At 39.1% G+C, this 25,253-nt stretch overlaps 2 protein-coding genes across 6 annotated transcripts in view; one reads left to right on the forward strand and one right to left on the reverse strand.

Annotated features, from left to right (window-relative positions):
- Positions 1-25,253, forward strand: part of GNAZ (G protein subunit alpha z) — an 87,465-nt gene that overhangs the window by 16,963 nt on the left and 45,249 nt on the right. The window contains exon 1 of one of the 5 annotated variants that reach the window (XM_068701368.1): positions 3,815-3,946. The exons of 1 other annotated variant lie outside the window; for it this stretch is intronic. The gene's annotated coding sequence lies outside the window, so the exon portion shown is untranslated. Of the gene's footprint in view, positions 1-3,814; positions 3,947-4,317; positions 4,557-10,991; positions 11,016-13,805; positions 13,936-25,253 lie in introns of those variants that run through there. 3 more of the 5 variants (XM_068701366.1, XM_068701369.1, XM_068701365.1) reach the window with 3 other exon arrangements.
- Positions 1-25,253, reverse strand: part of RSPH14 (radial spoke head 14 homolog) — a 91,939-nt gene that overhangs the window by 12,266 nt on the left and 54,420 nt on the right. The gene's annotated exons all lie outside the window — the stretch shown is intronic.

A 25,253-nucleotide genomic window follows, 5' to 3' on the forward strand; every position in this document is an offset into this window, starting at 1 on the left:
ATGGAGAAAGTGTACAATTATTTAAATTCCATTACTTAAACCTGACTGCAGCCATCCAGTCATTTACAGAACTGCTCTGGCATCCAAAGCCCCTGTAGTAAAGCTACCTGAGTGTCCACAGCCTCATTTCTGTTGCTTCCCAGAATTACCTCTGTGCCCTCAAACTAAATTTGCAGCCTTTTTTAAACTACCTACTTCTTTTTCCTGTTAATCAGATATTATAAGGAAATGCAATTGTAAAAAAAAATAGTGCCTGCTGAAATTGTAGCTACAGCTCGTGGCTCCTACATGAAGTAAAATTATCATCTGTAAAAGATATAAAGAAATATGAAATTGGATTAAAATTATTTTTCTAAGTATCTATTAAAATATATATAAACAATTATTTTAAGGCCCCAGTTTGATGCTTTTTCAAGTAGGGGCAAAAACCTCAGTGAAGAAAAATTAACTGAAATCAAGACATTGCCTCTTTTTATTTGTTTATTATTGTAAAAATAAACAAAACCTAAATGCCTGCCTGTAACCTCAGGTGGGAGAGACCTACTTTCAACTCACTGCTTCAATGAATATTTAATCATTCATGCGAAGTGAAAAACCTTCAATCAGGAAGATTGGAGGAGGGAAAAAGGTATCCCAAGAGTAACCTAGAGCCTGTTGCTCAGAGCACTTTAATAGGACATCTGAGGCTGGTATTTTTTGTTTTAAAAGATTTATTTTCAAAAAAAGTTTTTTTTTTTTTTCTGTTGAAAATGTCTTTGCTTTAATAATTTCTGGCATTCTTTAATTGCATCTCCTTGGGTGCAATTCCCTAAGGATCTGTATGTTTCAATCTCAAGTGATTTTGTCAGCCGTTTGCATTTCACTGATCTTTCATTCTGTGCTGTACTAAATGATCCCCTATTTCTTTTGGGGTTAAAGTTTGAGATGTTGTGTTCCACACCCCCTTCCCTTACCCTTGATAACAAAGAATGAGGAAAGAATATATATATTTTTTTCTTAACTCCATCTTCTTCATGGTATCTCTGTAGCATTCTTCACGTGGAGGTTCTGAAGGAGTCAGGGCCCACGTACCCAGCACAAAGCTTATGAGAAGCGAGGACTGCTGTGAAGTTAAGCGCACAGGAAAGCCAGCATATCTTTCAGGGCTCTAGGCAAGCCTCCAAGCAGCTGTCCACCAGCTGCTGGATTTAATGCTTTTTTTTCTAGACTTGGCTTCAGTGGCAAGTGCTGATTCAGCAGCCAAGCCCATGACTGTGAACTGCAGATACAGTAGGTATAATAAAGCCATGAAAGAATGTAGAGGCACTTACATTTTGAAGGTTTGGTTTTTCTTTTTTATTTATTTTTTGTCTGTTGGAAAACTAAGGAAGTCTTTCTCTTTAGTTGTTTGTGGTGTCAGCTGTAATCCATTATCTGGGCCCACATTCTCAAGTATCTCGCATGAAGGAGATAGGAAGATGAAATGGTTGATACAGAGTGAAGTCCTCTGCTACCTGAAGGATATGAGAACAAGATAAAAATGCGAAAACCTGGTAGAAAGTGAATTTCCATCCTAAGTGATAAAATGAAAGGTGTTCAGGTTGATACCACCTCCTGGAAGGTGCATTCATGATTTTTTCACCCCATCTCACAGCCACTGGTACAAAGCAACAATTTGCAGATATTTATAAATACCAGGTTCCAGTCATCTTCACTTGATGCTATTTTAACATCTTCCAGGTGAGAAAAAGGGTTAAAAATAAAAATATAGACTTTTTATTCTTCTCTAAACATTCTGTTCAGTTCTTCATGCTCAAAGAGAATCACAGACCTGCCTATAAATATCTAACCCAGATATACAATTGCTTGTTAAACAGAGGGTGTTTGGTAGAAGATTGAATGACATAGAAAACGTCTTTTATTATATTGTCATTACAGACCAGATGTGACCTCTCAGTTTTCCCTCTATCATTTGGAGATGTACATTCACCAAGAACATTGTATGTGTGCTTATAAATATTTTGATGTTGTCATGGTATAATATGGGTAATTGATTAGAAAAATCCCTATGGGATTTTGCACTTAAGAGCACGTTTCTGTTCTAGCAGTATTGTCTTCAAACCAAGGGTGTGCGAATGCATCTATTTTGATTGATCCCAACCAGAAAGCAACAGTAAACAGGCAAGGACTTGGCTTTTGGTCAATGAGCTGCACTGGCAGGCTGAATGATCCTTGTGCAGCTGGGGGTTCCAGCAGGCTGCGTGCTAGAAGCTGCACACCAACAGCCAAATGCTGCTCCCTTCACATTAAAACCTGCTCTAAAACAGCAAAAAATGTGCGACCTGCCTGACATGGAAGAGAGAGCAGAGATCCTGTCAGCTCATCACTGTTTCTTCAAACTACTAGACAAATCACTACTTCCAGGCAAAAAAGGTAACATAAACTATTAATTTTCAGTATATATGTGTATATCTTCAGGCTGTCTATGTAGAAAAATACCATTTAGAGCAGTGAGCTAAAGAAATATGTTTTGACACTCCATCTGACATTGGGATGTACGCTATTTTGAGCCATATATTTCCCTTCAAGTTCCTCTTGGGGCTCAGCAACATGTAGTGCAATCACTATGAGCTGAAAGGCCCTGAGTGAGAAGTTCTGGGTGCAGGACAAGGTGCCGTTGAAGAGAACAGACAGATCTGCTGCTTTGTTTTTTGGATGAGTTGGGTTTTAACTCTGCCATTAATGAATAGCAAGCTCCCGTACTATGGCGTTGAAACAAAACCCCCCAACTTCTCAGAGGACAACCCACCCTGTTACTTGCATGCTGCGTGCTGATGATCCTTCCCGTACAACACCTTATCTACTGTTACGTGCCTCCCACAAAACTGCAAGATAGCAAGCGTTTTGTTGTATCAGTCAAAAATACTGAAAGTGCTGAAAGCTCTAGAGAGCATGTGAATGAAGATCGTCCTACCCAGGATGATGGCAGTTGATGCTGATTTTTCTACTGAAGTTGGTAAATGTGTGGAAGATGCTTTTCTCAGATATGAAGTACTATACTGAAGATACACGTAATGCGACAGTTTCTATAGTAACTACTTGTTCTTTATGGAGGAGCAGATTAAACCTGTACACCTTGTTATTGTTCTTTCATCCTATTATCTAGACTACTCAGCTACCACAGATGTGCTGCTCTGTTCCATTCCCTTGCCAACGGAACTATGTCAGGGCTTTACGCACCTGCAAGCAAAGAGTGCCTTTGGGACACAAAGCGCTCTTGGAACGTAACTGACCGCTGCCTGATTGTATGAAAGTGTCAAAGGATGTAGACACATTGCGAGGTATCAGAAGCTAAAATTTGAAAATTAAGTTGTAGAGATGAAAAGATGATCTATCACCTTTTTTTTTTTTTTTTTTTTTTAAGATGGGGCACATTTATGATTTGAACACTGCCATTTTGCTGAGAAAACAAGGCCAGTTATGTGCATGACATTTCTTTTTGGAATGCTAGGAGTTCACCAGACTTACTTTGCCTGTGGGGTACTCGCATGGTGTGAACAAGACCTCAGATGTGTTACCTCTAGGAACCACACGGTACACCAATTCCTAGCTCTTCTTTCTGTGCAAGAAAAATAATGTTGGTACCTTGTGTTTTACACTAAAACATTTCATTGTTATAATTCCTGATAATCTCAGCACTGCAAGTGGTCTCATTTGCAGGAATCGGATGCTTTCTGCACTGCGTTAGACTCGTGGAAAAAATGCCTGCGTTCTACCTATGCCTGAGCGCCTTCATTGCCGTCTCCAGCAGAAATGCATCAGCAATAAATCGCGGTTATGAAACTGGCGGGGCAGGGAGGCATCATCACTGCGTGGCCGGGGCTGCAGGCTCCGCAGCGCAGCCAGCGTGGCAAGGCGGCTCGGAGGAGAAAGACGCCAGGTGAAAACGACGCAGGACGCGAAGAGGGTAAATCCGCGGAGGAGGAGGAGGAGGAGGAGGGTGGTCAGCGCTACCTGGAAACGCCGCACCGCGCGGTGCGGGACGCGCACGGAGCCCCCTGCCCGGCGCTGGGGCCGGGAGGAGAGCAGGGACGGGCCCCGCGGCGCCGGGTGCTCGCCCCCCGCGGGTACGCGCGGCGGGGCCCCCGCGGGCACGCGCGCTGCCGGACGCGCGCCCCCGCCCCGGGAGCCGCCCGCGGGGCCCCGCCGTTGCCACGGCAACGGGTGCTCGCCGCCCCCGGCTCCTCCTCTCCCCCTCCCTCCCCGCGCCCCCAGCCCCGAGCGCCTCCTGCCTGCCGCCGGGGCACGGCGAGCGCGCCCGCTGCCGCATTTTGGGGGGGGGAAAGGGCGGAGAGAGGAAAAAAAAAAAAAAGAAAAAAAAAAAAAGGAGGCTTTTGGATGTTGTGTTCCTGGAGGAAAGCGGGGAGGCGCTGGCTCTGCCTCCTGCTCGGGCCGCGGGGGTAGCGTCTGCGGCCGCGGATGTGCGGGGGGCCGGGGAGGCGGCGGCGGGGGCGAGCGCCCGCCCCGATGGACTGAGCGGCGGCCAGGCGAGGAGAGGCGAGGAGAGGAGCGGCGAGGTGGGTGCGCGAGCGGCCGCGGTCCCCTTGCCCTCCCCGGCGGGTCGCTGCTCCGAGCCTCCCGCTCCGGGCGGCTCCGAAAGGCGCGGGGGCTCCCGCGGGGGAAGGCGCAGCGCGGGGAGGCGGCGAGGGATGGCTGGGGCGGCGGGTCCGGCCCGATGACCTTCTCCGGGGGTACCGGCCTCCCCTCGGCGGCTGCTGCCGCTGCAGCCCGCTCCCTTCCCCGCAGAGCTGTCGTCGCCCTGCCCTAGCCCGGCTCCAGGGCCGCTGGCAGCCCCCGGGAACCTCCGCCGGGAGCTGCCGGGGACGGCCTCGGCGGGTGCCGAGAGGATGCTCGGGGGGGCCCGGGGCTCTGCCTCCGTCCTGCGCCCCCCGTGCCGAGCAGGGCGAGGTTGCAGCCCGTTAACCTGCACCTGTGGACGGCTCCAGCCGCAGCTGCCAAGCGCAAGTTTTTTTTTTGGTACGTTCGCTTCTGCGTTTTGGATGAACGAGGGATGCACGCAGAGCCGGCAGCTCGGTGTCAGCCTGCCGACCGACAGCAAGCGGGCAGCCGCTTCGTCTCTGGTACTGCCGCTGATCTGCTCCGGGTTTGGCTGTTCCACTGCAGAACTGCCGGTAATGTGTTCTCGCAGTGTTTGCTCTGGAGGATACTGACCGATCTGAGCAACGTTTTCCTGTGCAAGATTGGTGAAAAACTCGCTGGATTGCCATTTAGCATTTCTTTATATCTCTATACTCGCCCATACTGTCTTGCCCACCATTTATTTTTTATTTGGGCTCCACATTTCGCGCCACTGTGGGTCACACCCTTCGGGCGGCCGTCAGAATTTCTCCTGCAAAGGTTACAGCAGCAGGTCAGGTAGAAAGCCACAAGTATCATGAATGCTTACTTGTGGATCATAAACTAGTATAAATGAGCATGTATTTTGTGCTTCCATTGGGAAAATTGTGGCTGACTTTGTGGATGGAGACATCTGAAGTCCAAGTTGATGCCTTAAGTGCTGTTATAGGCAGAAGCGGTGGCTTTTCAACAGGGCACATATTTGCTAACTGACAAGATACAGGTACAGGGATGCAGCTCTGCAGAACAGAGAGGTTTTTGCTGTTAACTTGTCTGTCTCCATCAAATTGTTTGGTTGGAAGCTGTCGCCCAGAAGCACAGATCCCTGTCCTTGGGTAGAGGACATTATTACAGGCTAGGCCTGTGTGTACAGAAGGATGAAGTTCTAGTCTTCATCAAGCCAGTGATGAGTGAAATCAAGAGAACATCTTAGCTATATGGAGTATTTAGAATAAAATCTTGTATCTCCCATTACAAAAGCACTGATTTGCATTTTCAAAGAACCCCATTTTGCCTGCATATGCATGCACACAGAAAGAAAAAAGGCAGATGAAATCCATGTAAGGCCACAGAGATTTTGTTTTTGGCAATGGGCCTTATGGAGGTGAATAAACTCTGCTACATAAAGAATGTGCCACCTCCATCTGAGGAGTATGGTCTTGGCACTGTGCTGGTCACTGGTGGACCAAACTGGAGGACTCTTCCGGAGGCATTGTTGCTTTGAAGTCAGATTTTGGAAGCTTTTGGTGCTACTCAGTGTTTCAGCTACATGCCTTGGGTTTGAATTTAACTATGATAATCTAAAAATAACCAACCAGGTAGTGCTGGAGGACTGAAGTGAAAATGTTCTGGTTGTCTCAGTTTGGATTACATAGTAATGGAATAAGGTATATTACATTTTAAGAAATCAAGGCAGAAGCAGAAGACAGTAATTTCTCCCTTCTTCTTAAGGAATCTACCTGCTGCAATGTGGGGAAGGGGATAAGCAGAGGGATAAGGATAACAGAAAATTCAGTAGCCAATAACAGCTTAAATCCTTCAATGGTGAAGTCAGCTCTTCCTCTCCAACCTAAGCAGATAATGATTTTGACAGCAGATAGAGTCTTGGATGACATGTAGTGGTGAGGCAATATAAAGGAATTGTGTCTCCCCTTTTCTCCTGAATTAAAGAAAAATGCCCTCTATTCTTTTCGGCTAAATCACCATAATTCCACTTATTTCAGAAGATATTCTCCAGATGTTTGTAACTGGAAATAAGAACTGAATCTGAGTAACTCTGTGTAAAGGTTTGGTCCTGCTTTCATGAGAGTCATTGGAAGTTTTGTCACTAATGTCAGTGGGACAGAGCCCAGGCTCAATACGAGCACACATTCACCAATCAGATTCTCCCATGCCCTCTAGGATCAACAATGTTGAACAGTTTTGTAGCAGACTTCAGTGAGGTCATGGTCTCAATGACAAATTCTGTAACTCTTTAAGGGCATCACAAGCTTTAATTTATAAATTATCAATGATTATTAATCATGTTCTTGTAACTGAGAAAATTGTAGGGTCATTGCTAAAACACTGGCCTCCCATAAATGCTGGTAATGCTGACGTTACCCACCTCCAGCAGTAAAAGCCTACTACAGGAGCAGTTAACTATTTTATTTTATCTAAGATAACTCTTAAACCAAAACCCTTCAAAATCAAAATACTGGCATAATTAGATGTAATATTATTTATACTTCATGAGATAAATTGTATTTTTATTTAAAAAACAAGATTAAATTATGTTTCTTGTGATCCCCAAGGTATCCAGAGTAAACTCACATCCATTATTAGTCACAATAGATTCGCTCCAGTCTGCTTGGGAGGAGAATTTGATTTACAATTATGTTATATTCAAAGTTCGTGTTTTTATTAAACTTTACAGAATCTACGCATAATGATTAAGAAGTCCAAATTTCAACAAAATAAAAAAAATGGTTTCAAAATAACAAAAGGGAAAAAACAGAGTGATTCAACACAAATAGAATTGACTCCCTTCTCAAAGTCCCCTTGCAATTTCAGGTCCATGGAATACACAGAACGAGACAGAGAAGGGTGAAATTCATCTCTTATTTATTCTCCTATTAAATCTAGAATTGCCACAAATTAGCAATTTAAGTCATCCTAGCTGTATGCCAGTGTAATCAAGAACATAATTTAACCCTTGAATGAAAGCTAGAGAGAAAATAGGCTTCTCTCTCAGCTGTTGCTTTTCATTAACACTGATAGGCATTGGTGAAATAGGATGGAAGGAATAGATTATTGAATGGCCATCATTTCTATGTTACCTAGACTCCAGACATTTTCTACTATCAAAAAAATAAAAATAAAAAATAAAAATAAAATCATAACTAGCAAAAAAAAAAAAAAAAAAAGGAAAAATTTCAGAAGGCAACAACTTCCTTTTTTTCTTTTTTTTTTTTTTTAGACTTCTGTAGCTTACAACATTATCTATCGTTCAGCAGAAACTCAGCTCTCCCCAGAATCCCATTTTATTATTTAGCATTGGACATGTAATGTATATTTAGAGAACACAGTTTTATCCAACAAATCCTATTTTCCTCTGCCCTTGTTTTCTCTCTAAGCCCCTTACACCAGAAGCCTGTTTCTGGTCTGGATTGCTAAGTCATCACATCAAAAAGACAAGTGTGATAACATTTCCAGACAATTCCATGCTACAGAAATAGCCTGTGAAAATACTAGTGATGATGTTGGCCAATAGAAAGACATAAAGAAGCAAATTTGAAAAAACAAATTAAAAGTCTAAGTATTCATTATACTGTTATATTGCTGTGCCTATAGGAAAGTTAACAAATTATTTTCCCTGTGTATTTTGCACACCTGAAAACCAGTAAGTGTACGCAATTAAAAAAGCTGGTTCATACAGTGGGGGACAAACAAAACTTGTCTTTATACGTCCATTCAAAATAGAATGAGATTAGCATACATGTAAAGTTGTGAGATGCAAAAAATAAGTAGATAATCATTTCTTATGAACTACAACTTGTTAATCTAAATTTTTTTTTTACAGTGGATTTATGCAATAGTAATTCCCTGGACTTTGCAGTTGGAAGGATTCCAACTTAGATATCTTAGATATCCCACTTAGATACCACTTAGATACTTACAATGGGTCATGTATGTATGGGTTGTTGGTAAAGCTTTCCATAGAGTTGGTGGAGCAAAAAACCAGATTTGTACAGTGCAATTTACCAAACTATATTTCGATCACTATCTTAGACTGAGATGAACTGACCTTTGGAAATGACCGTTTGTCCCACTAGCTACAAAAGAAGCAGCGGGACTAGCTGAGAGGTAGCCACCTACGCGCACATGCTCAATCTGGACAGATGAGTGCCACTCTTATTGTCTATATTGTATTGCATTAACCAATTTTAACTATGTAATTATGATGATATTTTCGTGTTTTACCACAAATATTTAATAACATAGTAGTACTCCCACCCCTACCTAACAACCCTGTTTTATTTGATAGTACCTAGGCTAGCAGACTATTTTCTTCCTCTAACCATATCTTAATAATGGCATTTTACTGTGGAGGAAGGACTCCGCTCAAATAGTATAGTAACATGGGTCTTTTATCCATTTTTTCCTACTACTACGGGTAGTAATTGTAGCATGCATTCCCAATGTGTTTCAACCCTTATTTTGCATGCCTGCTTTCTGTATTTTCCAACCTTATTGAGACAATTTGGGATAACTACCTTTATCTTCCCCAAACACAGTGACACAAATACAGACAGCATATCAAATGTTGATGCACAAACACAGTTGACACAGTTGTGTTGTGGAAAGAAAAAACACAATGAAACTGTATTGTAATCACTTCAGATGAAAGTGTCATGGCATGGTAACAAAAACACAGCTGGATGTTTAGCTCTGAGAGGGCTTGCTGTTTGGATAGGGTAAGTACCTGGTTATTGTATCTCTTCCTTTAAAAGAGAAATACACATATGATTCAGGAGAATACTTAAGTATTATGCAGGGGATGTCTTGTTGAAAATAATACAGTTCATGTCACTGTTTTGCTGTTTTTTTTTTTTTCATTACATTTTTTTTTTCCTCTGGGCACCTATCAGCCCAAGGCATAAAATTTGAATATTTCATATGTATAAACAAAATATTATTTTATTTGGATAGAGATATATAATAACCATTTACACGTATATGTAAATTAGACTTATTTTTCTGACTGGATGTTTTATAAGGAAAGAAAGTATAGCAGCTGTTGACTGTCCCCAGTATTTATGCTCTGGCAGAAGATTTAAACTGATATCACTTATAACTTTTTTATTTAATTTAAATAACTAAAATCTATAAGTAAAGTAATGCATATGATATTAATCAAATCCATTCTAAACTAAAATATACAAGAATAAATTCTGTTGCACTAGAGCATCTCCCTGTATTGCTAGTTAGTTGACAGTGTCCTTCAAAATACCTTTACTGCAACTGGCTCTTGGTAGGAAGATTTTCTCTCAAGATGCCTTTCAGTGCCTGGTCTTTTAATTTTGGCAGAGTCAGAGAGATAAAATAGAAGCCATTTTGTAACTGGCAGATATTTTTATATTTTTACAATTGGTAAGAAGGTATTGTGCTTTCATTTTGTATTGCTCAGTAATGGTAGACTCTCTCCTTAAACAGTAATTTCAGAGACATGTTTTTACCTCCTTTTCAATCCATTTATGTCCGTGAACAGATAAACTTACCTTAATTTGTAATTCAGTGACATTTATGATGGTATTTCAAATTCTAAGTTTAGCTTACTTCAAATTTGAACAATTGTTCTATTATCATATTGTTTCCATTCCCTGACTTGATGTGCATAAGTCCTCTGATTTCTTGCTGTGAACGTTCCCAAAAGCAGATCTGAACTTTGCCTCATGACTGTGATTACGTATGTATAAAGTTTGTTTTCTTTGCAAGTGTGTTCACAAAAACACACAGAATACCGAAGCCTTTCTACAATTTTTGTAAGTTATGGGAAAAAATACTTGGATGCTGATTTTAACAATATATTAATTCAAGGGATTAGAGATTGTTTGTTGTTTCAAATATGGTCAGATTTTAGACTGAAATGCACAGTTCCTATATCAGTACAATAGTCTTTGATTCCACAGGTCGATTAAATATATAGTGGTCTAAAAACATGAAAATATCAGGCCTCAGCATCAACAAGAAGTAGGAATCTCCGTCTTAACACTGCAAATGACAATTCTCCATTTTTACAAAGAGGACTGATTATACACTGCCATCCTGAGCAATTCTATGTAACAGAAGTTAAAACAGTGGTGAAGTAACAGCCTACCACTGAGAAAAAGAACTCAGTTTATTGGCTCTGATACAGTCCTGTTCTCTGCCAGTGCAAGTGGGTTATTACATGGGAAAATTAAGTGCTGACAGAGAATATTCCCCTGGTCTGTGACAAGAAAAGTGTCTCTCCATGTCGTGTTGTTGGCCTAGCAACTCTTCACTTCTTCTCACTTCTGCAGCCAAGGAAACCAAGAACAGCCACTGCTATCATGGCCTCATGGGATCATACCTGGAAACTTCTAATTCATGCTGAGGTACAGACAGCTCTAAAATGAAGGTTGGATCATGAAAAAACATTTTCCCAAATTCATATCTTAAACTAAGCATACTGGACTAGAACTATCTGAGATTCTCTGTAATTTTGACTAATTCATATTGCTTTTCAAGTCATGTCTTATGATCCTGGCAAACAGTGAAGGCCGAATAGAAAATACTGCAATATCCTAATTCAGAAATTATTTAGGCAGGACATTTTTTGTAAGAACTGATCTGAAAGAAATGTGTAGTGCCTATTATATCAAAAATATACTTTAAAAGGAAAGTTGGACACACAATTACACGGAACTCTAGAATTATACTATGAAGTTAATTAACAAATGATAGGTGAACTTCTCAGTTAGCAGAACAATCATCTTCCTTCTTACCAAACTCTTGGAATGATTCTACTAATAACGTTATTTTATTCTGGGAGAATTTCATGCAAGTCACATTCAAGTGAGTACAAAGACTGCAAAGTGCTCTTCCATGACCCTATGGTCTATATTGCTTCTGTACTTTTCCATCAGTCTTACATAAGAATCAAATGGAAAAGGCTGACTAAATGGAAGTTTATAGTACCCCACAAAAAACAGCCTCTAAGATGGACAAGCAATTAACAATTACCTAGTATCATCTATAGGACTACCTTTGAAATAAAGGAAAACAAAACGAAAGAAAAAACACCCTGTTCACGAAAAAAATTATATTTAAATGCTTAAAAATAATTTTGGTTGATATTATCAGGGCAGTGGCCAACTGAAAAGGCAAGAGTTCTTGTTCTTTCCCATTAGTGGGAAAGCACAGGAAAGCCCATGAAAACCTATGCAGTTCTCATTCCATACTCAGCCTGTAATTCTGAACTAGAGAGCTTTTATTAGGCTAGGGATGCCTCCCTGTGCTATCCTGAATAAGCTTACCAAATGAGCTGACTGGAGACAAATGATAAGTTTGGCTGTCAGAACCAAGAAAGGCTAAATTTGATTAAAAATCTGAATGAACGTAAGAACTCTTGCTGGGGTATGACTTGTTAGTCCTCACTGAAAATAACTTTGGGGTAAAATAATTGAGGTGTTTTCCTTCCTCCTGCTGTCAAATTCTTGTTGAGTAACAGTCCTCTGATCACAACTAATAGAAATGCCATTAAAGGCATCTCATGTTACATGGTCAGCAAAATAGTACAGATTAACACTGGGCAAATATCTTAATTATTTTGAAAAGTATTTTTAAAAATAAAATTTGAACTTTGTATATGCTTGTATTTGATTTGTATGTCAGAGTAAATGTGATACATAGAACGTGTACAGTTCCCCCAAATTAATCTGTTTTCATCTACTTTATGGTGAAACATGATAATATTATCAGAGAGAATTTCAAACATACTGTTTTGATCAAACACATCATTTTGGTATTCTTGGACAGTATCTTACTCTTGGTGTTGCTTGTCTCCATATATAGGTAGTCTGTGATTAATCCAAGCTTATCTATATGACTGTTACTTTGGATTCTGGATGCTTAATGTTCTCATGATTTATCAGTCAAGAATTATTCACAGAACTCATCGAAAGCTTACATAAACAAGTCAATTCAAGAAAATAATAAAGTGCTTGTAAATGTTTATGTAAAGGAGGCCAGATGGAATGCTGTCAATCTATAACGGCACTGTTCATATTCAGCAATGAAATATGATGTGCAAATGGAATTTTTTTAGACATGTTGTTTATTATCTGTCTTTACGTAAGTTGTGAAGAAGACATATCTGATGGAGTTAGATTAAGAGCCATCAACCTCATCACCTGGTTCACTTGGTGTCTGCATATATTTTGTCAGAATCATCAATTATAGATTCCGTATTTTATTAAATATAACTTAAAATGGTATTTCAGTTATATAGTTATAAAATCCCTATGAATACTATTTTTTTCTACAAATAATTTTTCCAGCTTGTATTAGAATTGGCCAGAAGCAGGTGGAGATCTAGAGAATACAAGCAATACAAAGTTCATATTTAAAAGATTTCAGAAAATAGTATTTCACCTTAATGGACAAACCCTATTCTGCAACCAACACAAAAAATGTGAAGGGACAGCTAAAGCTATTTGTATCCAGAGCACCCATTTACACTACCTCGTGGCAGATATGAGAAACACAAACCAAACTTGTACCTCCTTCTTAAGGACTGACAAAAAACATCTCCAGAAAGACAAGGTGACAAAATCTGTATTTTGATGACACACGTAAATACCTGAGGTGTGGGAGACAGAGGGATTTGGCCAACTTCTTTTCAGTGGTTTGTGGGGACAGGACAAGGAGTAATGGTCACAAGATAGAGCACAGGAAGTTCTGCACCAACATGCAAAAGAACTTCTTCACGGTGAGGGTGACGGAGCACTGGAACAGGCTGCGCAGGGAAGTTGTGGAGCCTCCTTCTCTGGAGATATTTAAGGTCCATCTGGATGTCTACCTGGGCAGCCTGCTCTAAGGAACCTGCTTTGGCAAGGGGGTTGGATCCGATGATCTTTCGAGGTCCCTTCCAACCTCTTCAATTTTGTGATTCTGTGATCTACTGTCTTGTTCTGTTACTTCTATGCCATGTCTCTAAAACAACAAAAGTATTTAAAACTTATAGTGGATATTTCCCTAATGTGTGGAACCTTCAGTAGGCAAAGGGATGACTCAAATTGTTTGTAGTTTTCCTCCTGAAGTACTTGGTGCAAAAGATAGCTTGGGAGGAGGAGATTGCTAGTGGGTGTGATTTCAGTGGCACTGCCTCTTAATGGGATTGCTGCCAGCTGGTAGAGCTTGAAATAAAATTCCAATTGCTTTAAGGTGGGTGAAGTGTTTAGCTATTTCTTTCATTTGTCTGCCTTTGGAGGAGGTAGGAAAATGCCTGATGAGGTATTTTCCTTGTGCTGAGAGGTAAGAAATTTTATATTTCTTGTTTTCTAGAATACTTTGAGCTTTTTGGGTTGATATTACATAAGGACTTATTACTTGTAAGAAGAATTGTGTGAGGAATTTTCAGTCTTGCAATGGTAAAGGTGCAAAAGCTGTTTAAGAGTCACTGAAGGCATCAAAAGGCAGTATTCATCTTTTCCTACTAATGATACAGGCTTCAATATCTCAACTTAAAAGTCTTGAGGTGTGCTGTAAGTGAACCACAGCATACTGCAATCTATGTTCTTACTTTTAAGTACAATTACCCTGAAAGGCTATGGGTGGTTATCAGGCAAGAACTGGTGTGATATGTAACCAGGGATAGCTGAGAACAAACAACTGTAAATGCAGACAACCTCCCCACCCTGCCCCTAGCTGAGTAATCTGAGTGCTGGAAGAATACAAGGATAGCTCTGAGACCAAAGTTTTTAAGACAAACTATTACTCTGTTATCCATTGTGTGTATTGTCCCCTAGATGGTAAACTTGTTTTGAGGGTTTAAAGTGAGTTTGGAAGCTGGAATCCATCTCGCTGCAACAGTTTCTGTACTGTTTTGACCTACTATGCCTACTACTAATACCAGAAATTAGAATTGAAAAACCTAAGGATTTATTGCTGAATAATGAATAAAGGCTAGATTAGCACCTTTCAGCTCTAAGATAATTTTAGGTAGTATCACAGCTATTTAAGTCAAAAAGAGATGTCAATGAGTATAAAGAGCAAGAAGAACAACCATTTGAAATCTTGCTGTTAAGACTGGTACTGTGTGCTTACAGTCATGTCTTTGTCTGGCTTATGAAACTCTTACTTAAGCTCTTCATAATGCTAAATGCAGGAAAAAAACTATAAATTAGTCCTTATGATTGTTAAATGTAGCAGTAGATCAGTTCTTAGTACTTGATTCAAGAGCTTATTTTAGACAAAATGAATGAAATAAGGATCACAAAATGGTGAGATAACTAAGTACCTTTGAAGACGAGGAGATAACGCTGGTTGAGGTGTGAGGCAAAAGGAAACTTTTCTGACCTCAACATAGGACAACTTGTACAACGAGCGAGAGATGATTTTCAGACAGAACAAAAGCAAACTGTAATAGGGGAAAAATATCTGAATGCTGAAAACATGCTCATGTACAACTCAAACTTGAGTAGCAGTAGTAATTACCACTCTTTTTTCATGTTACTAAAACACCAAAATAATCCTGTGTCACAAAGTCTAGAACTAAAATTGCTACTACTAATAGCAGTAGTCCAGTTACCAGTGCACAGGTGAAGAATAACAAAAGGTATGGTTGAGGAAAAAATGTGATTATATATATTTTTTCTGTTATTAGAGATGAACCAAAATCCACTGTATGTTTTAAGGTTTGGGGAAAAGTAACTACATGTATTTATATGCTTGCTTGAGGCTGAAAAAGACAGCATTGTACAGCCAAATCTAAACCATGGCACTCCTAAATTGCTACAACTACCCAGATAACGAGTCCATGCAAGCTTCCTCAGAAGATAGGCTTAGGAGGAAATTCTTCACTCAGAGGGCAGTGAGGCACTGGCACAGGCTGCCCAGAGAATCTGTGGCTGCCCTATCCCTGGAGGTATTCGAGGCCAGGTTGGACGAGACCCTGGACAACATGATCTAGTGGGTGGCATCCCTGCCCATGGCAGGGGGTTGGCACTAGATGGTTTTTAAGGTCCCTTCCGACCCAAGCTGTTCTCTGATTCTATGATATGATGATTAGACTTATCAGTTCATTTTGCTACCTATTGAGTTTAAAAGTAATGAATATTAACTAATAGACAATATCTACTCTCTTATTTTAGTTATAGACAAAAATCTTATTCTTGGAATTACATGAAAGTGATCAGTGTTATTGCAATGAAGTGTGTATAGCCCTAAGAATGTGTGAAAATATCCTGACTTTTTGTCATCTCATGACCAAACTCTCTACGGTCAGATTTGTTCAGGCCTAGTCAATTTTAAAAGAACAAATGTTACAGAATACATACCAACAGAATCCAGGCTTGGAACATGTGCATGTAGATAGAAATGAATCTTAAAATGCGATGATACTGATCATGCTTTGTATCTCCTAATAATACAGTAAATGATGAGATCATATAGAAAGCTGGAGCTGAAAGTTTGACTGTTCATATCTATTCTTAAAAAAAAAAAAATAAGCTGTGGATATTCATACACAAAAAGAGTGTGAATCATGCACTAAATAGTAACTTTTCATCAGTAAAGCTCCCTTCATTGCTAGCAGTTAAGTAACCTGCCAGCAATATTTTAAAATACAAAGCAACACCATTTACTTCTGTCCTGCTGGTGAGAACAAGGTACAGACTCATATTGATGCCCACTGAAGTCAACTAAAATCCTTCCTTTCATGGTTGGTAGATCATAACCATAACGCTTCATTCTTATTTTTCCCTTATACAATAGCAGTGGTATTTTTTTCTGCTGAGGAAGAACTAGGAATGTTCCCACTCTGAAGTATTGCTTATTTTAGGCTGCCATTGCAGCACAACTACTTAAACAGAGTTCCTCTAGCTCTTATTGCAACCTCATTTAGTGCTAACTAGGAATATTCTTGATCTTGGTAGAAAAAATGAGGTTGAACATGGAAAAAAATCCCTAACGTATTTAAGAAATTTACATCTCTTCAGGGGATGAGCTGTGAAAAATATGCTAAGAGTATTGCTAGAGTTGTTTGCACTGAATTTAAGCCATAAGAGTGCTCACTGTCCTTCATCATTCAAGGCTAAACTCATTTGTAGTACTACCTTATACATAAAATGTTATGCATCTAGATGACAAAGCAAAATGTACAAAAACAGCTAGCTTAGATTTTTAAACCAGGAGCTAATTGGCCGTTGTGTGATGCTGTACTGATATGTTAAACACTTCTGGTTGCAGAGCTACATGTATGTTTTGTGATGTAGAAGTACATCTGCTTTTTAGATTGTGTTTGATATGAAATTGTTTTGCACCCAGATCATGGACAACTTCATTCAGCTTGTTTTAAATAAATAAAAGCTCCTTTGGATTAGAGGGAGCGTAACTATGGTAAGGGCTCAGCTCTCTGAGGTGTATCTGCTGAAGCTCTTGCATGCAGCAGGATTGTAATGCTGTCAAAGCTTCTGAATTTCAAAAGAGAAGCAGAATGAGACCATGCGTAGGCTGCAGCTGTAATCTGTGCTTGGTAGCATACGAGTCCCTTCCCATGAGTCACATTTTATAGAACAGTGGATTCTGTTTAGCCTGGTGTGTGTGTGCGCATGCCATGTGTTTGTTGTTGTTGTTGTCCTGGGCTGTGATCTAATACTTCTTCCATGCCTTATCTCCCCTTCTGAGGATAAACTCATGTTTAATTTGAATTGTTAAGATGGAACCTAGGAAATCGACAATTCCCTTCTGACATAGCTCATGTGATTAACATCATATGTGGCACAAGGCTAGAAATCACTCTCTAACCACCAAATTGGTTCTTGATAACAGCCCTGTCCCTTATGCTGATATTTGCACCATTTCTTCCTTTCGTTCTCCTGTTGTGTGAGGAACAGCACTTTTATGCAATGTTATGTCTTGCTGTGAGGATGATAGCTTCAGCATGTTTGCAGGTTTACTTTATGTTCTTCCCTAAATCAGATCATCGTGAGAATTATTGGCTTTATTCTTTCGTGGTCTTGCTTTCCTCTTCTACTGCTTTCCATTTGGATCAGCTCTTTGCCCTTGTATCGCGTTGCTCTTTCTTCTCATGCTTTTTATACCCGTATACTGTTCTCGTATTTCCAATATTCCTTTTTTGACTTCAGCACTTGTTGATAGTTTGCTGCTCCTGCATACTCATTCAACCTATGTCTTTTTTTTTTTTTTTTCTCACTTCTGTGAAACATTACTCATTCTCTGTTGCTTGGTTCCCAACTTTAACTATCACATTTCCAGTCCATTCATCCCATGCTTTCACACAGTCTTTTTGTGAATTCATTGTTGATCTCTTCTACTGAAACTTTCTTATTTCACTTTCCTCCTTCGAAAACTTTGCTCTGTCTCTCATTGCAAGGTCTACCTCCAGCCTTTACTCACTCTTGGCAATAGCTTTTCTTCCAGCTAAACCATTCTGGCAGAAAGCTGATGACCCAACTGACTCTTTCCACTGTAGATTCATTTCTCTCCTCCTTTTATTTTTCTAGTGTAATTAAATTCCATATGTGCAGATCCATCTTTACAAGTTCTGAGTCAATCCTTGTCTACCAGCTTTTTTTCTTCACTGTATGAATTTCTGCTGATTTTGTCTAATATGACATAGTAAGATGTATCCATCCATTCCTCTCAGCATGCCTTTCCTTCTCTTCCTATCCCTTCCCTGATCTTTTCATAGACATGGAAGTTTCTTGGTTTATGTGTTTATATATAGCTTTCAGTTTGCCCTATACATCTTTCTTGGCTTCTGTGACATTCTCTCCCGTTCTTTGCCTTAATCTTTGCCTCTTGTCTGGTTTCTTTCTCTTAAACATACAAGCACAACTGTGTTTTGTTTTTTTTTCTCCTGTGTGGTGTTATCAAAGATACTTTTCTAATCATCACGACAGATAAAATTCATCTATTGTTTCCATGGCTCCTATTTACTGGAGCGCCTTTTCCTTGCCTCTTTCTTGGACTAGAGCTTCAATCTTTGACTCTTCGCTGGCTGTTTAAATCCTATAACTTCTAAAACAAACAAAGCCCCTTCTTTTCAGGACACTGTTATATGTACCCAGGCTCTCAGATTCCTACTAAATTCTAGATTCTGATTTTGACCTCTTGCTAGGTTGCATTTGTCATTGGAACAGTTTATTACGAACATGTTTTTGCTCTCTTATGTGGCCTGTTATGCACAGGCAGAGAAACTTCCTTTTACAAGGCTATATTGTAATCTTGTTTCAAATCCCTCTAATTTTCTTCTGCTCTAACACAATTTCCCCCTGCTTTCAAAAATTATTGCATGCAGTAATGTTGAGCAAGTAATAGCAAACTTGCTACTGTATTCATAACCAAACTAAATATTTACTTCTTTTTTTTAATGTAATACAGTCATCTGTTTAAGCTCTGTAAGACTCCTAAACCTCAACCCCCTTTTCCAGTGGTGTATGAGTCTTAGTTCATGAATAGCCCACCTCCACTACAATAACACAGATGATAAAAACTACATAAGAACTCTAATGAAGCCATGACCTATGCTGCTGTCATCACCTGAGCTGCTTACAAAACACTGATGCTAGCACTGAGTGGGTTCTGCTTTTCATTTGTTGCTGTGTTACAAATTTTTAAACGGGCCTGATGTTTGTATGTCCCTAAAGCAGCTGCCATGTGTGTTGTTTCTTCTCTCCCTTGTCTAGCAGCCAGCATTTCCTGCACACCCACTGTTAGACACACTGTAATATTCTTGTAATATTTCATTCTTTATGGAAGTCTAAAGGTCAATTCTAAAATGACTGCTGTGGGAGAGTCTGGTCTTAGTTAAATCACTATGAAGCACAGGAGATTCTGTACGCAGTCACTGACACTACTATCATCAACGCAACTCAGAACAGAACTGTTGTATTTTTGGCTCTGTCCAAGAAGCAGCTGGTGTTACATACTGGTTGTGTTGACGCTGCTTCTCACTTTTTCACACTAGTTTGGGGTTGTTTGGACTTGCTAAAACAGGTCATGACTTAAAATGCCTACCAGGTGGTGATAGTATTTTTGGTATTAATGCTTTATATGATTTATTTCCCACGTCCTGAAGGAAACGAGGTATGTGTAGTTATCAGGCAAAATAACTAACAAGTACTTGTACTCTAATGTGATCTTGATCTTAGCTGCACTGGTGCAAACGTGAATGCCGTTAACTAAAGATTACAATCTAGCCTTATAAAAATAGGGGTTGAATACTTGGTTTATAAAGTATACTTTGTTTTCAGTATCAACTCATGTTTCTCTAAAACTTGGATGGAGTTAAACTTTGATGGGATTGATATGGTTAGCTAGTGGACACCATTGACTAGCATAACTTGTATTTGGATACTGCTGAAGAACGTGGGATGTTTCCCAAACTAAAGAGAAAGGTGGGATGTTTATGCTTACAAATATATAATAGATTTTCTTCAGTGAAATGCTATATTCTATCAGTGAAGCCTACATACTGATAGGTATACAAGGACTGCATGGAGTACTCACTTTCTCTGGGTTCTCTGCGAGTACCCTGCAAAACTTCCTTCTGATATGTATGCCCAGGTGGCAATTCTAGAAGGTCTGAGTATTTATATAAAATCGCAATGAGAATTAGCAGATGAGAACTGTAAGCAGTAGTTCCTGCTGTTGGAAGGTAGTAGGGAGATGAAGCTCAATTTCTTAGAGATCATGATGGATCAAGTGAAAAAAGATGACTTAGTTTAAAATGTTCGTATATATCAAAAACAGCTACTATTACAGTTGCATTTTCTGATCACAAGCAGTACCTCTAGTTGGGCATCTAAGAAACAAAAATCACAAGCTACAACCTTTGAAAATTTAGTGAATTAACAGCACAAAGAGCCACCATGGCAAAGGAAGGTAGAACTCAGTAGTCCAGCTTGACATAGGGTTAATTAAATCATGACTGTAACTTCTTTCTTCAGTCATTTGACTAATTGGATATGCATTTTAACTGCAGTAACAAACTACCAAAGACAACAGCTTTCTCTGCTGCGTTCTCTTGTTAGATCATTAGATCCGATCCAACCTCTGTTTTGGATGGCACTATAATGTATGAATATGTAATTAAAACTTTTGCTGTAACTAATACATATAACTTTTGGTACTTGAATATTAATCCTTAATATTCTTCTAAGATATATTAAATTTCACAAAGGATTTTCTCCAATAAAACTAAACTGGATTCTACCACAAGATGACAGCCTGATAGCTGTACAGCTCAGTTTCAATTTGAAACTCTTGGATTCAAAGGAAAAGGTGAATATCGTTAATAATAGGATGTTACCTTTGTGTGGAAAGACAGAGCATCAGGGATTTTCACAAATACTTGCAGGCAAGAAGTACATGATCGGACTGGTTAATGCTCTTGGCTCTGGAGTCAAAGACATTCTAGTGGATAAGAAATATTTCTGATTTTCCTTAGTATAAAGTCTTTTCCCTTCCTTTTCTCTCATTTTTTTCTTAAACGTCTAGACTGTCTAGTCCAATTTCTCTTGTTGTACATGTTCTATTTGGAAATGAATCTAATCCAGCTAAAACTAAAGTTTTGGAAGGTCTCTAACTTCCTGCTTTGTGAGAATAGCAAAGACATATCCACACCACAGAGCTCAACTTCTGTAATGTGATATTCCTGGCTCAAAGTTTGGAGGCTTAGAAGGGTTTTAAAGAGAAGTTCTCAACTTCTTCAGCACAGACAAAACAATTATTTTTTTCCCAGGCACTCTATCCAGAAGTGCCCAAGCCATTTTCCTTTAAATAAGAATTATCCATAAATATTTAAGGGTAGAGATCTGCAAATATTTATTTATTTTGCCAACTGCAAAAAATTGCATTGTCAAATAAGAGGATTCACAAAGAAAAAAATCTGTATTTTTGTTCATTTAGCTTTTCTCCTTTTTTCTTCTAGATTTCAAAAGTAGTTGAAGGAGAATGTTAGTAAAGTTTGTGGCTGCTGTAAAAAAGCAACTTTATTCTGAAATAAATGGACTTGAATTACTTACATTAAATAGTAAACTAACTTCTGTGAAATTATTTCAACTTTAAATTTGTACTGCATGAGTGTCTGGGCATCTGTTCTGGATTTAAAATTCTGATTTGACTTTGCCATTTGTTATTAGCTTTGGTTCCTATCGAAGTGGTGCCTGCTTAATAGAACTCTTGGCTTTTCCTCTGTGAACTACCCTGAGTATTTCCCTGTATATCATACTCATTTCTTATTCTTTCCTTAATAGTGCAAAAAGTGATTGAAAGTAAAACAAGTAAAAATAAGGTTTTGTTAATGTGCTGGAATCCTCTGAGGATGTGTGAAATAATTAGAAACTGATTACATTGGGTTAGCTTACACTTGTAAGTCTTAAATATGCGCTGTGCTACTTTTTGCTAGATTTGCCTGCATTTGCTTTTAAATGGGTAAGTGCTCAAACAGGGAGGTCTGCTACCTCCAAACTTCCAGTGCAGTACGTTGTTTAAACCAATCCCTCTTCTGAGTGTAGATAAAGAAGCAGCAGTAAGAACCAATAAACTACAAAAGTATAGCTTGGCTACGTTTTTTTCTTGTTTCTCTTTGCTCTGGTAGCATACATTCTGAAACACCTGTATTAAGGTGCTGAATTTAAAAAAAAAAAGATGGCTGGCAATTATAACTAAAATGGCGATGGAAAGTTTTGCCACAACTTTCTGAATTACAATTCACTTTATTAAATTATGTATTACCAGGAAAAACCTTATGCATTATCTGTTTTACTAGGTTTGTTGTATTGCAAAAAGCTGAATAAGATTACCTCCACACTCTCTATATGTGTGTATGGAGGGATGGTGGTATAAAGCTAAACTATTGGACTACTGGTACTGGTTATTTTTGAGAGAAGATTTTGAGAGGGCATTACGTCTGTAATGCCCTCTGAAATTCCTGCTGCTAGCTGCACACTGTGTGCAGTCTCTACATTGACTATGATAGTAACAGCCACTGGCATTATCCTAAGCCTAGGAGCCGCTTCCTTTCAATAAAATCCTGGGGAAGGGGCATCTTTCAGGGTAGCTTGACAGTCTACTAACATGCTAGTAGCTAACACAACAAGAGACGGTACTTGGCTCTTTCCTTGGGGAAATTCTCACAACTTGCTGTAGGTTTGGTGCCACTCCTCCCGATTACTCTGGAACACACTGAGGGAAGAGATAAGGGGTAGGGCTGCAAACACCGTTTGAGCAAGACAGAAGTGATGGATGGGGGGAAAAATAGGAACACTGGGTATGAAAGCAGCAATAATGCCTGCTTTATTGTCTATGAAAGTATGGACAGAAGTACATGCTAGTCTGTTTGGTTAAATGGGTTTCAATAGATTTATATAATTGACCAGTGCAGAATTCTGCTCGAGTAGTGTTCCCACTCCAAAAATGAACTTTACTAACTGAAATAGATCCCTGTTAGTCTAGGGCGTGTTAATTTTCTCTTGTGGGAAGAGATACCCATTAAGCTATGACAAGGTAGCCCACATATATCGTCAGATTGAACAAATATGTTTTGTCAGTGAAAGGCATATATGTTGGTTTAGATGCTCATATACAGCACAATGTGGTCATTCAAAGATTAAAGGTTTTTAAAGTAAATTTAAACAGACGTGTGCACTGTGAAAGGAGACAATATCGCTTTCCATTAAAGTAACCGAAAAGGCTTTTATGTAACCAGGAACTTAAAGCCATTAAACACTTGCATTTTTAATATGAAATATGATTTAAAACAGAACAAAATCTAGGCTACTTATTTTCCTGTATTACAAGTGTATTCCAAGAAATAGCAAAACTGTTAAAAGAAAGTTCATCTGCATGTAGCCAGGACAGTAAATGCGGTTTACACAATAGTTTATTTAAAAAGGGAAAAAAAAAAAAAAGAAAAAAGAAAAACTTCATGAAGTAGCAACTATGAATGTGGAAGTGTGGAAGATGCCAGTGGGAAAGCTTAATATTCTTACTGTAGTTAACTGTCATGTGGAGGTAACCTTATGTATAGATTGGACAGCTAGTTTAGAACAACTGAGATTAAGATTGTCATGGTTCATTTTTGGAGTTGGCTGCTGTAAAAGGCTTGTTGTAGCATAACTGATTTTATGCACATGGATTTGGGATGGATTTGCAGGCAGGTGTTAGACCATGGAAATTAAAAGAAACCTTGTAGGAAGGCAGCAAGGAAGATTTTCTTATGTTCCTTTTTTTTTTGTGTACTCGAGTTCTATTAACCTTTTTCAACAATATAATGCTCTTCTCAGTACAATGGTACCAATTCATTCTGACCTGTGCTTACTCATCCTGGTAGTCATGAGTTTTATCCAGGTCTACACTGGTTCAACTATATATCTGCCTTAAGCAGGGTTAGAGTTAGGAAGGGATTTAAAGATAAATATAGAATCAGTGAAAGTATTTAAGAGTGAGTGATAGCAAGCTCAACTGTCCCAGGCTAATGTCCCAGGAAACTTCAGTACCAAATCCATAAAACTGAGCTATTGAAGCTGCCCAGTCTTTACACCCTTCACTCATGCAAAAGAATTAACGATGGTTGTTTTGCTTGTCCTTCTGTATGCACATGCTTCGAGTCATATATGTATTGAAAACTGCTGAAGAGGGATGCATTGTGTTGGGAGAACCTGCCTGGTGCCAAGATGCTGTTATGGAACTGTAGACCCCAGGAACGCATAGCTGTGAGGGCTTAGATCTGAAAACAGATGCGTGGACTCTACCTTCCCCATCATAAACTAGAAGACATCAGTAAGTTTAAAAATCTCTAGGGAGAAAGCTATGCAAAAGACAGAAACTAAGATTAGGATAGCCCACTGTGACAATGATTTAACGCATAAATGGCAGAAGAATAGTAATACCTTTTGTTAAATGGGGCAGCCTGAGATCATTACACTTGTTCCTACTACCTGAGGAGTGAAATTCTAGATATATAATTGACTACCTCCACTCTCCCACCCCCCTCCCTCTATATTCAAAGAAATATGTTTTTTAATGAAAATTTAAGATGCTAGGAAACTAAAACAGCTGAGCTTTATTCTCTCTTTCAACCATACAACCCTTCTTCAGACTGCAGCTGATGTAATTGTCCTTATCTATTTCTGTGAAGCCCCCTTCCCCTCTTGCCCTGAAGAAGCTTTTCTGTTGTGCTGTATCTTGATTAATATCATTTAAATCTAGCTTGAACTATTATTTGGTATAACTCCTCTACTATGGTGGCACTTCTGGGAAGGGTAAAGCAAGATCTTGCTGAAATCCATGGCTGATTTTTGGCAAGATAAATGCAGAATTGAAATTCCCAATAGTGAAACAGTATCCTACAAGGCATGTGCTATAAAACTGTGTTTTAATTAATGTAAATTATATTGAAATAGAAGTCGTGTGTTTTTTTTTTCTCCCAACTATGGCAGTGTGGCCAATTAGGAATGAGATGCATCAGGCTGGCAGATAGAAGGTATATCTATAAAAGTGAATCTTATCCCACAATGTAACTGATGTCAGAAAAGGAAAAACACATTGTTAAATCCAGTGCTCCACTGCAAATACTTAAGTACGCATGATTATTTTTGAGTGCT

The sequence above is a fragment of the Anas acuta genome, chromosome 17 (assembly GCF_963932015.1).
Source record: "Anas acuta chromosome 17, bAnaAcu1.1, whole genome shotgun sequence".
Lineage (NCBI taxonomy): Eukaryota > Metazoa > Chordata > Aves > Anseriformes > Anatidae > Anas > Anas acuta.